The sequence below is a fragment of the Homarus americanus genome, unplaced genomic scaffold (genome assembly GCF_018991925.1).
Source record: "Homarus americanus isolate GMGI-L3 unplaced genomic scaffold, GMGI_Hamer_2.0 scaffold6317, whole genome shotgun sequence".
Lineage (NCBI taxonomy): Eukaryota > Metazoa > Arthropoda > Malacostraca > Decapoda > Nephropidae > Homarus > Homarus americanus.
The window spans coordinates 5,514,538-5,533,549 of record NW_024730668.1 but is presented as its reverse complement, the minus strand read 5'-3'; positions in this window follow the sequence as shown (position 1 = coordinate 5,533,549).

Below are 19,012 nucleotides of genomic sequence, written 5' to 3'. Positions count from 1 at the left end.
TGGGTCCCGATGTTAGTTTCTCAACCACCCAGACAACTAACCAATCAACCAAGGAACCTACCGGTCAAACAGGTAACCAACCAATCCACCAGTTAACCAATCAATCCACCAGTTAACCAATCAATCCACCAATTAACCAGTTAACCCACTAGTAAACTTATCAATCAACTCGCCAAAATCAATCAATTTAAACCAATCACATTACCCAATCAATAGACAACCTCTATTTAAACCAACCAAACCATCCATCCATCCATCCATCCATTGTTCATCCACTATCCACCCATCCAATCACCCATCCATCGTTTATCCACCATCCACCCTTCCATCCATCCATCGTTCATCCATCTATCCATTCATCCATCCATCCATCCATCCATCCATCGTCCATCCATCCATCCATCCATCCATCCATCCACTGTCCATCCATCCATCCATCCATCGTTCATCCATCCACCCTTTCATCCATCCATCCATCATCTTGAGAGAGTGTGACCAGCGACATGTTATTAAGGTCTTGGTAAAGGTAAGACTCAGTTGGTGTCCTTCAGACTTATTTAATCATTTCCTCCCGTCACCTTGGCGCCATAGATCACTCTCTCTCTCTCTCTCTCTCTCATCCATCACAGGGGACACGTTCATCCGTCACCAGGCCTATCTTATGCGTCTGTGTGTCTGGTTGTCTGTGTCGTCTGTTCTGTCTCCAGTATTCAACAGAGGCTTTTCGTATACAGGAGGGAGGGAAATTGTGTGTGTGTGTGTGTGTGTGTGTGTGTGTGTGTGTGGGTGTTAATCTCTTGTTTTATTTAATGAGTGTGTTTTATTGTGTTTGTTTTGTATGTGTTTTTATGTGTTTTGTGTATTTGTTCCTGTGTGTATGTATGGGTTTCTTTGCGTTTATTTACATATCTTTGTGTCTGTTTGTGTTCTTGTTTCTCTGAAAATGTTTCAATGTTTTGGTATGTGTTTCTCTGTTCTTAAGCATTGCTGTGTGTTTGTATGTGTTTGTGTGAAGTTATTAGTACGTGTGTGCTTGTTTGTTTCATTGTGTGTGTGTGTGTACGTGTCAATGTTTAAGAACGACACACACACACACACACACACACACTACTGCACCATCCTCGTCATCGCCACCTTCTGCCACCGGCAGTCCCCCGCCCACCTCGCCGCAGTCCGCCACTACAACAAAATTCAGCCCATAAGAGCCTGCACTGATAGATATAAAAATAGCACCATCCCATCTATTGTTAAGATAATAAACAACTCCTGTTTTATGTACTGTACAGCCCAGTAAATGTATTGAACGTATATTATTATGTCTAAATCACATGTAAGTCTGTATATTTTCAGCCACCGGCTGCAACTCTATTAATAAACCGTTTATTATTATTATTACACACACACACACACACACACACACACACACACACACACACACACCTCCCCTTCCAAGTCATCAGTCATCAGGCCTCTATTATTATTTTTCACCGGTGACTTACGTAAACGGCCTTATGGTAAACCTAATTTACTGTCTCTAAGAAAGAAAAAGAACGTTTCTCATTTCCTCGACAAGATGACTCACAATATTTTGTTGTACTAAAGAGAGATAATAATAACTGAGCTTCTAAGGGAAAAAAAATATTAATGGATATAATTTAAGTCTGTCTTCCATCAACGTCAACACAAATTATTTTTCCCCTCCTGTACAGTATGTGATAACTGTTAACGATAAACTGAAATAGAAATAATTTTATTTATATAATCTATTTAACAATACGGTTTTATTTTATATGTAATGAATATGTGGGATAATAATAATAGTAAATGTATTATTATTATTATTATTATTATTATTATTATTATTATTATTATTATTATCATTATTATTATTATTATCATTATTATTATTATTATTATTATTATTATTATTATTATGTTCACAAATGAGGAACTACTTGAAAGAGCAAATTTTAAAGCTCTAAATGTCGAACTTTACAACAGAGCAAAAAATTTATGGAACAAATTAGAAAATTTAAACTTGGAAATCTCCCAGAACTGGACACTAATAAATGATAACAACGAAAGGAGAACAGAATACAGTTGGTTTCAATCAAGTCGAAAAATAACAGGTAGACACCCTTACCTGGCAGGTTTCTCCACTCTTTTTCCTAAATAAAGTTCCTTTTTCATAAAAAAATGAGATCCTTCTATCGGCTCCAGAAGAGAACCAGGTAGGACTCTTCATCTCAGGTGTTTATATGGCTCTTCAGTCTCTAAGCATTCCTAGTTGGACGAATTATTATTTTTTGCACCGATATGTAGTTTTACACAGCCATAAAACACATAGCCAATGTAAGGCAAAATAACCGATAAAAAAACCATTACAATTAAGGGCTGACGAACAGAAGTGGAAAACAAAGAGAAAATTAACAAAGTTCTGACGACTCTATTAGTAAACAATAAATGTCTATGGCAGAAGAAAACATCATCCAACCATCTGGGTGAGCTCAGATTCTTTAAAACCCGTCCACTATATTTCTATTCTCATCTCTAAATCTTCAACACTATATTTTTTTTCCTATCTTAACTAAAGGCATAAATTCAACTCAACGCCGGTACACATGCAGGTGAACTCGACGGGATCCCAGAGATAGGAACATACCAAGGTGTAATACTCTTGGAGTCTAGGACTTGGACTCACTTTATCCAGCAACTGCACAAAAATTTTCTACAGGAGAAAACTTGTTCCTTACCTCAACAATAGCCAAGGCTAGTTAGAGAAATGGCATCTTTCGCAAGTTTGTTTTTCCTCGTTATTTAAAATTAAGTTCTGTTACCAACTATTGCTACATTATATGATTTAACGGAGACAAAATGAAACCCAAATATAACCTACCCTAACGTAACCTAACGTAACCTAACGTAACCTAACCTAATCTAACTTACCTAACCTCCCTATTTAATCTAATCAATTGAACTTACCGAGACAAGATGAAACCCAAACATAACCTAACATAACCTAACCTACCCTCCCTATTTTAACGTAATCAACTTAATCGAACTTACCTAGTTCAACATAACCTACCTAACCTAACCTAGGGTAAATAGGAAAGGTAGGAACAATAAATTCTACCTTTATAGTCGTAGCTCGTGTGGTGTGAGCGGGGTGAGGTACTGGCAGCCCATCCACCACTATACCTCGAACAAGTGAAACGATACACAAAACGGATTATATGCAGTTCATAACCGGGAGTGTTCAGTGAGCGATGAAATTAATTTACTTTGCCTTTCGCAATTTTCGATGTTGTTATAGAAGGTAAAACTTTTCGTGCGCTCTGTGTTTATGAACCATAATTGTTAAAGCACGTTAATATCTGCAATAATGTAGTGAAATGCTTCGATACTTTATGTTCCGAGTCAATGAGGGAAAATGAATTTAATGAAATACACTTATCTCGCAATAATAAGTCTTCAGAGTCGTAATTTTCTGTGATTTGATGCTATTAAAACCTTAACAATTAAGCCAAAATATATTATTATAAAATCTTTTTAAGAAATTAAAAAAATTACTCGGTAAAGTATTCTTTATGAAACTTATATACGTGTTATGGTTTGGCGAGGACATAGCTAAGTTTGACTCATCGTGTCTGTCATCATGTTTTAGACACATCTGGTCCCAGGAACTATGCAATCATGTCTTTAGTTTTCTCATCAGTAAGGATGAAAACTTGAACACATATTTCACGTGCAAGTAATAATTACTCTTTCTCGATGTTGTTTTCTGTGTGTCATTCTCTGCTACCACGTAGATTAAGTTCATACAATAAACTGAAATAAATCACAGACAAAACAAAACAAAAATGCTTCAAATATCCTAATAAAACTTTGCTTGTAAATTAACTACGTGACATGGAGGTGTTTATTGTTAAAGTATCGCTCAAAAACCCAAGTGTGAGATGGTAAAACTTTAAACCCTTAGTCTAGTCTACAGCACATATTATGTATAGATACTCACTGAAATACCTTAATACCATAAGCTGCTGTAGCTCTGTAATGCATTATAACATCAACAACACATTACATCCATTAACTATTAATTGTTGTAGTCTAATTTATGAACTAGCTTGGTGTATGCACTCCAAAAATTATCTTTATGATTAGGTGTGAGACAATATAACACAGTGGACGAAGGATTTTGACAGGAGTCGCAGTGTTCATTTTGAGAGTCATCGGACCCCTCCGTAAAGAAACAGTACTTTTTGAAGTGTGTGTAATACGTGCAATATAAATCATACATTATCATTTACATTAGAATTTATAATACAATGTACAATATAGCATAAGTAATACAGTATAGAGTGAACGTGGGTCTCATAGGCATGACTGCCCGTTAGGGACTGTGTGGATACAGAGTGAACTGGGAGCATCAGGGATACAGAAGGAGCAGTATCCGCTCGACCGCTGCACTCAAATAACACGATATATATATATATATATATATATATATATATATATATATATATATATATATATATATATATATATATATATATATATATATATATATATATATATATATATATATATATATATATATATAAAATTCAATTTGTTATAACAAATAAAATATTAAATAAATATAACATAATAATATTGTTCAAGCTAAGGTATATATAACAGAAAATAATATAAATGTTACACATTGAAATAAAACTATCGCTCACAGAATGTTTATAAAAATAGCCTGTAGAGTAATTCACTTTTCCTGCCGTTCTCTACACTGACGGTCCAATTTCATAACAAGTTACACGCTTCACTATTTTTAGCTTATCTAAGTACAAAATACATGGATAGTAATTTTAGCTGTAAAAACGTATTTTTTCTTTTATATCTCCCTCTGTCTCTGTGTGTGAGTGTGGTTGTCTATCTTCATTTCTGTTCGTCTCTTGATATCTTGCTGTTTCTCTTTGCACTTTATTCTTCTCTCTGTCTATTCACTGTTTCCCGTTGGTGAGTGTGATCATCTCTCTCCAATTCTGTTTGTTTCTATGCTTTGCTGTCTCCCTTTGCATTTTATTTCTCTCTCTATCTCCTAGCCCTCCCTCTCCCTCTCTTTCTCTTCTACTACCTCCCCTCCCCCTCCCCACCATCACCACAGTTCGGCCCACAGACAAAAGCCAAATCTAATAAGGCGAGATATTGATCCCTCAGTCCATGTTGTTAGAGATAATTACTGTCTCGTCTTGTCTCGCCTCCCATCTCTTGTTATTTTCTCCATTGTCTCACACACGTTCGTTCCCTGGCCTGTCTTTATCGAGGATGACGCGCGAGCTTGGAATCTATACGCAAATTTTGGGGTTCTATCTATGCGCGGATTTGTAATTGTGTGTAACCGAACCTAACCTAACCTAACCTAACCAGAACTAAAGAATGAAGAAAAAGCTGTTCAATTTTTATTGCAAACAGTTGTGAAAAATGACTGCTTTGTGTGTGTGTGTGTGTGTGTGTGTGTGTGTGTGTGTGTGTGTGTGTGTGTGTGTGTGTGTGCGTGCGTGCGTGCAGGTTAATTTTTTCCTCTTAACTGGATTCAATTCTAACTCTTAGCTCTAACCTCTTCATCTATAAACCTTAAATAAGTTATAGGGGAGGTATTTAACGTGTGACTCGAATGTATTTTCTTGGTGTTGTAGTTTAAGTGAAATATGATAGATCATTTTCATAACACAAGATAGAAGGAAAATTAACTTATGAATGCGAAGGAAACCCATCGTTATGCTGTAGATTAAGGGAACCAGTTAAATGTGATCGCTTAAATGGTTCAACTTGAAACGTTTGATTGATAATGAACATATGAACCTTTGAGAATCGTGCTTAGAGGTGGCAGTGAAAAAACTTACGGTGCCTTTGAGAATCTTGCTTAGAGGTGGTAGTGAAAAAACTTACAATGCCTTTGAGAAACGTACTTTGAGGTGGCAGTGAAAAAACTTACAATGCCTTTGAGAATCGTGCTTTGAGGTGGTAGTGAAAAAACTTACAATGCCTTTGAGAAACGTGCTTTGAGGTGGCAGTGAAAAAACTTACGATGCCTTTGAGAATCGTGCTTAGAGGTGGCAGTGAAAAAACTTACGATGCCTTTGAGAATCGTGCTTAGAGGTGGCAGTGAAAAAACTTACGGTGCCTTTGAGAATCGTGCTTAGAGGTGGCAGTGAAAAAACTTACGATGCCTTTGAGAATCGTGCTTAGAAGTGGCAGTGAAAAAAATAAAACAAATTACGATACCTTTGAGAATCGTGGCCTCGGGGTGGCTGATATAGCGCCCCTCCTCAGCGTTGACGGTCACATACCACAGCAACCTTCCACACGCATGCTTGTGTTGGCTGACTGTCCCCTAGAGGAGGAACTTTAAGTCGATGAACACCAAGCCTTATCACCCCTCTGTTCCTCCTTGCATGTCACACCTACTTTATCAAGGTTGGAGGCTATTTATCCCTTAAGAGCAGAGAATGACATTGGGGTTAGGTATTAGTTTCTTGATTATTGGAGGGTGTGAGTGAGTGAGGCTTCATTATACAGTATTCCGACATGAGTTCACGGGAAGATATGCAACAGCGCTCGTCGTCCTGCCCGTGTTATGTCCTTTGTGTTGTATGCTATAACTCTGAAACTAATGGGACAGATATTCTTGAAACTTGACAGGGATATTAACCCTTCCAAGAGCTCGGACTTTTTTTTTATATAATAGTTGTAGATACTTTATAAAACCAAGTATTGGAGGAAGGGGGGGGGGGGTGTTCGGGGTTATATCGCGTGTTCAATTTAATCAATTTTTGGGAGCACCTGAAAATGAATCCCCCAGTTTATTTCGCATTAAGATTGACCACTCTATCGCTAACCTAACCTAACCTAATCTAACCTAACCTAACCTAACCTAACCTAACCTAACCTAACACCACCCCCCCCCCCTTGCAGGTAGCATTAAAGTGTTTAGCCATCAGGTGAAAATTAACTGGGGGTATTGATCTTCAGGTGATCCAGGTACTGTCGTTATGTACTGTCATGTCGTGTATTAACGAAGCACTTGTTTGATTGATTAATGTATACGATATTCACCTACGTTCCGTTATTTGTTCAATGTTATTCATATTGATCGTTACTCGTATGACTCATTTTGTTTATTATCTTTATGGCTGCTGTTATTGTCTGGTGTGTGCTGTTATGTGTTATTCATCGTCTCTCTCGTTATCTTGTTTATTACTTCGTTATTGGTTCTTGAAGTTTTCGTTATTGCTATTATTATTATTATTATTATTATTATTGTTATTACACATGTCACAGTTCTTGGTCAAAATAATTATATCGTATCATTTACAATTTTAATGATTTGTATCGACTGAATAATGTTTTACGTGATGATAATTGTCTGACACGCCAGGTAAATTAATTCCACCCATTACCACAAAGTCACGAATACAACTAACTGTCAGTGATGTTGGTGTCGAGACCAGTTTTTCAGGTCTCGGTCTCTGTCGTCGGTGGTCTCGGATTTTTGCTAGATAATTTTCGAGTCCACATATTTATTTAATAATTTTCAGGTGTGTTGGGAGGGAGTTGTTTTAAGTTTGGGCTCAGGTAGTGGAGACAACTCACCCCAGGTCACTAATCCACCATAAGTATGGATTTCCGGAGTTACCATCAATTTTCTTAAGCGAGGTGACAAACGTAACAGATATGACTGTATCAGTTCAGATAATAGAACAAGGCCAAGTTTCCATCACTGATCAATCTGACAGTGACCATTTTAACTGTGCAAGTCTCTCGGCCCCATAGATGTCCAAAATCAGCAAATGTACTAAACATGTTGAAGTTTCTGATGGATACTCTTAGCACTAATTAGTAGTATTACACCTGGTGGCAGTGTGGTTATCGCGTCGTTGTATCAGGCAGGAAACACTTTTGTCTTTCACAACTGCTGTGTTGAAACTAATATTGTTTTATTGTGTTGACTGAGGGTGTGACTGTCTCTCTAACTCTTTCCTTTCATAAACAATAGACTCATTATTGATAGTTTCCTCCCGGATATTATCACTCATCTCCCGCGATATACTGTATGGTTTACATTATATTCATGCGTGAAGGGATCCCATGAAATAGGAAAAGACTCGGTGAATAGATCAGGTGTGTTCAGGTGTGCTACTCCGAATACTACTACTATACTACTTCTACTAATACTTTTTTTTAATCGTGGCCTCCAGCCTCCCCCAATAGCCACACCTTCGCCACCATTTATTTACCTTAATATTAAATATCCTAATACATAAAAGCTATCCTATCTGTGTTAAATTAGTTGAGCCGCAGATCTATGCGGCATTCAGTGACTGTAGCCTCATAGTCAATATCTGCAGCAGTTGTCGGCTTTGGGGCAGAAGCTCTCGTTCCCCTGAGGCAGAGCAAAGCCGACCGCAGGAGAGAGAAAGACAGTCGACATCTCATCCAGGCTGTAACATAACTTCTGGGCTGCTGCTTCTGTTCGGATATCACCTCCGCGAGTCTGGCGTTGAAGCAGCTTGCACTTGGTCTCATCCCACCAGAGGTTGTGAACAATAGAGGCGTGAAGCTGGCTTGATCAACGTTCTGAATTCTCTCCCCGTATTCCCTTATCTTGTCGTTCTCGTTCCTCCTGTGTGCAGCATCAAGAGCTAAGTTACGGTGACATGCGGCCATGGGATAAAAAATCCTGATGTCGAAGAAGGCTTGCTGTCCCCGCGTCCAGAATCCTCGAGCACTGACGTCAACACGGGCTTCGTTGGATGTGTTTGAAGTCCTATGTTGGAAAATCTCACCGTCCAATGGAAGGAGGGTCGGTTCTACTCTGACATCACGGCAGATTTCCTTCAACATACTGGCTGTGAGACCCCTTACTTCGTCATGCCTGATGCATATGAAGCCCCCTATCTTGCACACCATGGCGTGATCGACGTCATAGGAAGAGCCACACACGCAATTAGAGGGCAAACCTTTTACTGGCCTACCGTACCTTAGAGCATTGGCATCTGTAAATTCTTGTTTATTGAGACTTCTACTACTACTACTACTACTACTTTTTTTTTTTTTTTTTTTATTACGGCTCTCAGCCTCCCCCAATAGCCACACCTTCGCCACCATTTATTACCTTAATATTAAATATCCTATTACATAAAAGCTATCCTATCTGTGTTAAATTAGTTGAGCCGCAGATCTATGCGGCATTCAGTGACTGTAGCCTCATAGTCAATATCTGCAGCAGTTGTCGGAATAGGGGCAGAAGCTCTCGTTCCCCTGAGGCAGAGCAAAGCCGACCGAAGGAGAGAGAAGGACAGTCGACATCTCATCCAGGCTGTAACATAACTTCTGGGCTGCTGCTTCTGTTCGGAGATCAACTCCGCGAGTCTGGCGTAGAAACATCTTGCACTTGGGCCCATCCCACCAGAGGTTGTGAACACTAGAGGAGTGAAGCTGCCTTGATCAACGTTTTGAATTCTCTCCCCATATGCCCTTCTCTTGTCGTTCTTGTTCCTCCTATGTGCAGCATCGAGAGCTAGGTTACGGTGACAAGTGGCCATGGGATCAAAAATCCTGATGTCGATGAAAGCTCGCTGTCCCCGCGTCCAGAATCCTCGAGCACTGACGTCCACACGGGCTTCGTTAGATGTGTTTGAAGTCCTGTGTTGGAAGATCTCACCATCCAGTGGAAGGAGGGTCGGTTCTACCATGACGTCCCGGCAGATTTCCTTCAACATATTTGCTGTGAGATCCCTTACCTCGTCATGCCTCATGCATATGAAGCCCCCCTTCTTGCAGACCATGGCGTGATCGCCGTCATAGGAAGAGCCACACACGCATTGGGAGGGCAAACCATCTACTGGCCAACCGTACCTTAGAGCAATGGCATCTGTAAATTCTTGTTTGTTAAGGCTGAAACCATTTGTCCTTATCGGTAACGTAGTTAACCAGTTCGAGGCGCCCACCTCCTGCGCTATAGCTACTTTTTTTGTCAAATTTTCTGGAACCTGCAGCAATAGTCATTTTGGCAGTGCTGCCGATCTGTTGTAATGGCCCTACGGATCTTATTTACTTCGCTGGTGTCCACTTCCCCTGTTGCATTCTGGGCTATTATGTGGTCAGTGAGGGCTGCCGTGAGCTTAAGTGAATTTTGATGTTCAGTGTCAGCAATCTCCTCTGGATTAGTTAGTCCCATCCCTGCCAGTCTTGGTGGAAATGCAAGAAGTGTTCTTTCTGCTGGGGTTAAGTCAGGGTGTTTCACTAGTTTGGGAATGAACTTGACACTGATAGCTTCTTCCAGAGGGTGGAGGAGGGGTCCGATCTCAGGGATGGTACGCATCAGGTAGTTCCAGCGATGCTTGACTCCATGGGTGAATGCTGCAAAGGCCGCATGTGGCTCTGTGTTAGCAATCTCAGATAGAGCTTGGATTTCGCTAACCCACTCATTCACCTTTCCCGCTACGTACTCGGTCTTGAAGTCCGTAGTGCCAATTACTGCGCCTAGATGTCTTTGGCCGTCCTTAGTTATTTTGACCTCACTTCCGCCAGAAACCTCCAAAGCCCGTTCATAATGTTCTGGCTTCACGATGAGGAAGGACTTGCTAGCGTTTGGGTGGTACCCTATTTGTGGACCTCGCGATGTTACCAGGTCCCACCACTTTTTGATGCCCTCCACTTTTCCTGCTCCTGTAAGGTCATCAGCATATGCCACATGTTTGACCCCAGTTGTTTCAAATTTTATTTCTTGTTGGAGCACTGATAGGCCAATTGCATTCATTGCATACTACTACTACTACTACTACTACTACTACTACTACTACTACTACTAATAATAATAATAATAATAATAATAATAATAATAATAATAATAATAATAATAATAATAATAATAATAATAATAATAATAATAATAATAATAATAATAATATTAATAATAATAATAATAATAATAACAATACGATAAGAGGCACACAGGAAGAGACGGTGTTGTCATTCAGGTCATGAACCATATAATGACCAAATATTAGGTTCCTGTCGTATAGGTCCCTGCAGGGGGCGGCCGGAAGTGTCTTATTCATTACTGATATGTCAAGTATCCGGTCTTTATCAGCAGCTGACGAGAGTGATGTAATGACTTTAATTATATATGTGTTGGCATAAGTGTTCTAGAATGTTTTTACATATTTATATATCTATATACAGTATGTATTTTATTATGTATTATATGAATATATATGCTTCTCTATTTATATACTTTCAATTTATATATGTGTCTGTCTATCTGTCTATCTATCTACCTGTCTGTCTGTCTGTCTGTCTGTCTGTCTATCTATCTATCTATCTATCTATCTATCTATCTATCTATCTATCTATCTACCAATCTATCTACCTATCTGCCTATTTATCAATTTATCTATCTATCAGTCACAATGTTCTTTAATATATATTTGTGTCTATATTCATCTATCAGTCTTAGAATCTATTTCTCTGTATGTTAAGTTAAGTTTGGTTAGGTAAGGTTAGCTTTGATTAGGTTACGTTTGGTTAGGTTAGGTTTGGTTAGGTTAGGATGGGTTAGGTTAAGTTAGGTTTGGTCAGATTAGGTTTCGTTAGGTTCGGTTATGTTTGGCTAGGTTAGGTTATTTTTTGGCTAGGTTATATTTGGTCAGGTTAGTTTACTTTAGTAAATTATGGTTAGGTTAGGTTTGGTTTTGTTAAGTAAAGTTAGATTTGGTTAGGTTAGGTTATATTTAGTTCGGTTACGTTTGGTTTGGTTTGGTTAGATTAGGTTCAGTTTGGTTAGGTTTCGTTTCGCTAGTTTAGGTTTGATAAGGTGAGGCTAGTTTGGTTAGGTTAGGTTAGGTTTGCTGTCAAATCTTCAGGTGATCCCATTTGTATTTACTGGAAAAAAAAATCTATTGCTCCATTTAGTTCACACTGACGCGACAGCTAATAAATGGTTGGTTTCTGCGATTGGTTCCGATACCCCACGAAGCGGGTTCGAATCCTAATTGGGAGGTGTTTGTTTCCTACAAATACTGGGTTCGCTTTGTCTCGCTTTCTCTCTCTTCACTTCGTTATTTGTTTATTTTTCTTTATATGGCAGTTATCTATCAATTTATCATTGTATAAATTCTTGTCGTTATTTCTATCTATTTATTTGTCTCTTTCTCTCTGCTTCTGTCTCTCTCTATCTCTTTCTGTATGTTTGTCTGTCTCTCAGTGTCTGTCTCTCTACCTGTCTGTCTCTCTAAGTCTCCTCCATAATCCTCGTTCATTCCCTGGCTACAAAGACTTACATATAACGTTGCTGAAACAGGACTATTTTACCTGGCAGTACAGGTGTGTTCGGGAGATCATTAACTGAAGATTTGATAACGTATTTAAATGGCTAACTTAAGCTACGACATAAATATGGATTCCTAATAGTTCGTAAGTTAAAATTCTAACTGTTTACTCATGATGTGGAAGCCTTTAACTGACTCATTCTAGTTATGACATTCTGAAAAGTTAGAAAGTTAAGATTGCTTCTTAACTTTGAGACTTCATATAATTGGGGTCACTTAATTTACGACACAAAAATTGATTCTCATTAATTCGTTGTCTTGTTTTTCCCTCTTAACTAATGTAGAAATGACGTAGGAATTGTACTGAGATCTGTTGTAGTCTAAGTTAAGCGGTAAATAATGAGAGGGGAGCAGTCAGTGTCTTTGCTGTACTAGGTGGTGAGGCACATTCTCTGGGTGGCCTCAGTGTTCTCCTGTACGTAGTTTGATGACCTTAATCCACACACACACACACACACACACACACACACACACACACACACACACTCACACACACACATATATATATATATATAACGTACCGTGGTGTTGATATGATCTCTGAAGTACAAATTTATGACTTCAACACATACCACGTTCCTTACTAGTCTGTCAGCCTTCGTAGATACGTTTCTAGAGTGTAATAATAATGGGCGTTCTCAGGGTAATTCAACATACGTTCTTACCGAGTCATGTCCCAACACACATTCTCAGAACTGATCACTACACGTTCAGCTCATGTTCCACAAGCGTCTACAGCTCGTACCCAGAATGACCTGGAGAGAGAGAGAGAGAGAGAGAGAGAGAGAATGTGGTGTCTCCTACGTGTACAATGGCACAAAAACATAATGGAAGAAAGAGATTGAGAAGATAGAAATAACTCTCCTTGACACGCTCTTATTGTCATCAGGTCCAACTGTTGTCACGCGTATCTATCTATCTATCTATCTATCTATCAATCTATCTATCTATCTATCTATCTATCTATCTATCTATCTATCTATCTATCTATCTATCTATCTATCTATCTATCTATCTATCTATCTATCTATCTATCTATCTATCTATCTGTCTATCTATACACTGTTGAATTATCATAAGATTTTATAGTTGACATACTTATCCTTCTGTCTACCTGTCTACCTGTCTGTCTGTCTGTCTGTATATCTCTTGTATCTTTATGTATGCTTCTACTGTATATATAGTTTCCACCAACCTGAATGAGAGAGAGAGAGAGAGAGAGAGAGAGAGAGAGAGAGAGAGAGAGAGAGAGGCCAGAACCCGGACACACAAGGCGGTAGACTTCACTATCTTATCGCCTTATCTTGACCCCTGGTATGTGACAACCAGTACTACCACCACTACTACACGTACCACGATCTACCTACCACCAACAACTACCACAACCACTACAACTAATATTTTCTACCACAACTACCATCAGCCTAACATCTATTATCACAACTATCACCATCATCATCATTATCATCATCATCATCACCACCATTCATCACTATCATCACCACCACATTAGTGATAGTGGCAGAAGGGGTTAGAGCTAGAGATGGTGACGGAGGAGAGGGTGGTGGTGATGGTGGGTAGTGGTGGTAGGCGGTGGTGATGGTGGGTAGTGGTGGTAGGCGGTGGTGATGGTGGGTAGTGGTGGTAGGCGGTGGTGATGGTGGGTAGTGGTGGTAGGTGTAGGATGAAGAAAGACATAATTATTTTTTTTTAACGCATGATATTCACATTTTTCTGGTTTAATTTATTTCTCTGCCACCACCACCACCACCACCACCACCACCACCATCATCTTCACCTCACCATCACCATCACCATCATCATCATCATCATCATCATCATCATCATCATCATCATCATCATCATCATCACGATCATCATCATCACAGGTGGCTAAGGACGGTGTGATTGGTCTGACTGATAATGGTAACTGATAATGAGACATTGTCAACCGTTATCTAGATCCTGTTACTTGACCTTATCTCTCTCTCTCTCTCTCTCTCACTCTCTCTCTCTCTCTCTCTCCTTTTTGTCCGTCTTTATCTGGCTGTCTCTATCTGTCTCTCTGCCTCCACAAGTAAGAGTACAGATAAGGTTCACTTCGTAGTGCTCCAAGCTGGGTTTTGAAGATAAGGGTTCAGGAATGTGCTTCAGGAGAGGTTCAAAGGTTGACATGGAGGTTCATTTGGGCAGGGGTTCAGACGAGGGTTCACAACACTCATGGGTTACTGTGGCCCATGGTTAATATTGACTTTACTTGTTAATGAATTCACTTCGGTTACTGCTCATGTTTTTCTTACTTTCAACAATCCCTTCCTTTCTTATTTCCTTCCTTCCTTCCTTACTTTCTTCCTTCCGTCCTTCCTTACTTCATTCCTTCCTTCCTTACTTCCTTCCTCACTCCGTAATTTTTCTTTTTCCTTCCCTCTTTTTTCTCCCTCCCTCCCTTCCTCCTCCCTCTCTCATCCTCTCCTCCCCCTGTCCTCTCCTCCATCCTTTCCTCCCGTCATTCCTCCTCCTTTTCTCATTCTTCTCTCTCCACTTTCCTCCCTCTCCCTTCCTTTTCCTCTTTCCTTCCCTTCCTCTTCCCCTCCCTTCCTCTTCCTCTTTCCCTCCCATCCTCTCCCTATTTCTCTCCCTTCCACTTCCTCTTTCCCTCCCTTCCTCTATCTACCCCTTCTTCATTACTCCCTCCTTCCCTCCTCACTCCCTTCCCTCTCCGCCTCTGACCCCCCCACCCTCTCGTAAATGATCATTACTTTTGCTCATTAGTGTATGACAGACTCTGACGGTACATGAAATGACAGACGTGTCACGTGACTGTCAAGGGACCCATTACTAAATTTGTCATCATAATAATGGTGGACAGAAATGGACTATATAACTTTTTTATGTTTTTCTTTGTTGTGTGTGTGTGTGTGTGTGTGTGTGTGTGTGTGTGTGTGTGTGTGTGTGTGTGTGTGTGTGTGTGTGTGTGTGTGTGTGTGTGTGTGTAATTCAGCATTTATGTAATTAGTTTATCAAATAAATAATAACATCCCTTCATACATATGCCTACAATAACTAAATTTATAAAACTATACCTTAATTTAAAATACAATGCTTTAACTTTTAATACAATACCTTAACTTAAAATGCAAAACCATGTTACCTTTATTCTCCGATACTTAATCTATTTTCACCTGTAATAATTAAATCGTTTTTTTCCAGGATGTGCAGTTGACGCAGGTAATGGTGACGGCTCTACCGGGAAGGTATTGTGTGTAATACTGTTTGGCTTTACAAAGAAATTTTATTCCCAGGACACGCAAGAGTTGATACGCTCCTCTCTCACACACACACTCACACACACACACACACACACACACACACACACACACACACACACACACACACACACACACACTCACACACACACACGTTTGTAGGTAAGTACACTCATATACAGCCTACCCACGTTGGAATCTTAGAAAGTACACAAATGTGTCGTAGCTTAAGTAGTGCCTGTTATTAGCGTTCTCACATCTCTAAATATGTAAAAAAAAAAATAGTCTCAGTTACTTTCCAATATCTGTGTTTCTTAACTTATGTCTCTAGTTAGGCGAAAAATATTTCGTAATGTTATTGCATAAATGAATCTGTGAGATGCGTTTTTTATGCCTCTGATTAAGTGAAAAGTAAAATTGACTTAATCCCGTGAGAATATGGTGCCAGGTTTAAAGAGCAATGTACCAACAGAGTGACACTAAGGTCTTTATCCTGCAGTGAGTTAAATCCCAAAAGATTCCTGCGCCAGCCCGGATACCCAGTTAGGATATGTCCCAGGGTTCCTTTACGATCTTTGTACCCCCTCTCCCCTCCCCTCACTCCCCTGTAGGATTTGGCCAGAGAGGCAGTCTTTCTCTCTCTTGTGTCAGGATGAAGTTTTTTAGTTTAACAAATTTATTGACGAGATGGAGGATTTTGTTACTCTCTTCTCGGTGATTCATTAAGGATGTTCTGTCAATGCTTCCTTATGTGCTTCTCTCTCTCTGTCTCTCTCTCTCTCTCTCCATCAATACTTCCTCCTTCTTTCCTTTCTTCCCCTTCCTCCTTTTCCATCTGTACTACTTCTTCCCTTTATACTTTATAATTTTCTTCATCTATATTTTCCTTCACAAAATATCTCCTCTTTTCTCCCTGCTCATCCATATCCTTACCCTTATTTCCCCCCCCTAGTCACCCCTCGTTCTCTTCCCCTCCCCAGCCACATTATCTCCACCTCCCTCCCCCTTTCCCCCTTATACCCCTCGCCCCCCTCCCCCTTGCTTGGCCCATCTACACAGCAGGGGACATGTGTTGGCCACTGAAGGGTCGAGACTGTGTTGTTCAGGAGACACTTGGCTGTTGCGCCACCTCTCTGTCTCTCTATCGCCGCCCTATCTCTCACTCTCTCCCTACTTTCCTCCCTTCCTATTTTCTCTCTCCCTCCCTCACTCACTCTAACTCCTCTCTCCCTTTCTTCCACATTACTTTCCCCTCATCTCCTTTCTTCTCCATCTCCTCCACATTCCATCACCTTCCCTCCGTCCCTCCTCCCTCCCTCTCTTCCTTCACCCTTTCACCCTTCCCCTCTCCACCACCACCACTTCACCCTCCCTCACCCCCACATCACCCTCCCTCGCCACTCAAGAAATAATAACGTAGGCTTTATTCACAGAAGAGAGACAATGAGACGCTGCTTTAAAACACTCTCTCGTGAGGTGGTTATTGTGTGGCCAGCCGCTGGTCATGGGGAGAGAGAGAGAGAGAGAGAGAGAGAGAGAGAGAGAGAGAGAGAGAGAGAGAGAGAGAGAGAGAGAGAGAGAGAGACTTAACGGGCAGATAGGACTAGCAGTTACAAAAGAAGCTTTGAACTGGGATGAGAAAGATACAGAAACAGACAGATAGACATTTGGTTAAAAAAGACAGGGAGGGAGATAAGAAGCAAACAGACAGATCGTTAAGTCAGCGGCTCCACTTTTGCTTTCTGAGAGTTGTTTATCCAGTAGTGTGTTTGTTTACGTCTCTCTGTAAGATGTTAGCCAGAAGGTGTTTTGAGACGAAGGCAAGACGTTCTTCCTCTTTGTTGATGTCTCGGTTCACCTGCAGGCGTTCATTGTCTGACTTAAAACCTTTACTCTAAAAAAAATTAACTTGGGTTTCTTTTTTGATATCTTGTTTTTTTTTTTTTTTTTTTTATTCCGCGGTTCTATGTGTAACGAATAAGAGAGAGAGAGAGAGAGAGAGAGAGAGGGGGGGGGGGATAATATAGAGAGGAAGATATTAATTATATACGATGTTTAAATGTTGGGTCAACTTGATGTGTATAGTTTTTGGAGGTGTCACGTGAAAATGTAGGAACATTAATTATTTTTACTCTAATTGTTAAACAGCTTTGTCTACTTGAAGGGGTTAGGATAAGTAGTTAGGTTCAGCTTTGGTGTTTCGTTTGGTGAATTGCTGAATTATCAACATTAGTGTAATTTTTTTGTTTTGTTTCATGGTGTTCTTCTGTGTGTTTGTTTTGATGTGTGAAGTGTCGTTAGTGTAGGTCTGTGGTGGTAAAGGAAGTCGAGGTTGCAAATTACTGGTGGGGGTTACAGTTCCAGCCCAACCTTTTGCTTAGCTCTTCCTAAACTTACCTAACCTAACCAAGCCTAACCTAACCTAATCCTAACCAAAGCAAACCTAAACTAACTTACTCAACCTAACCCAACCCAACCTAACCAAACCTAACCAAACCTAACTCAACTTAACCCAACCTAACCTAAATCCCAACCAAACCTAACCTAACCTAACTAAATCATTAAGAATTTTAAATCCAAAACCAAACCAAAACCAAACCCAACCAAACCTAACTAAACCTCCACACCCAACCAAACCAAACCAAACCTAACCAAACCTAACCCAACCTAACTAAATCACACCCAACCCAACCAAACCAAACCTAACCAAACCAAACCAAACCCAACCCAACCAAATCACACCTTAACCCAACCAAACCAAACCAAACCAAACCTAACCAAACCTAACCTAACCTAATCCAAATCACACCCAACCCAACCAAACCAAACCAAACCAAACCAAACCAAACCAAACCAAACCTAACCTCCAACCTAACTAAATCACACCCAACCAACCAAACCAAACCAAACCAAACCAAACCAAACCTAACCTAACCTAACTTAAATCAAACCAAACCCTAACCTAACCTAACTTAACCTAACTAAATCACAATTCCAACCTAACCAAACCAAACCAAACCAAACCAAACCCAACCTAACTTAATCAACTCAACCTAAACTTACCACCCAATCTACTCTAAGGACCAAGATCTTTTAGTTGTATTGAAAAAAAATCACTAATTCGCTTCACAGCTTGTAAGGTGAGCGACTCTTTGGCGTTATTACTAAGTTAAAACGTGCAGTCAGTGACGATAACACTTAATTGCTTACCTTGTACAACACTTAGGTTGACAGAGGAACCCTCTTCATATTCCTCCTTTCCCTCCCTTCCTCTCCCACTTTTTTCTTTCCTATCTCTGCTATCTCTCTGGCTTCCTTTCCTTTTTCTCAGCAATACGTAACCGGAACGGAAGTACAACA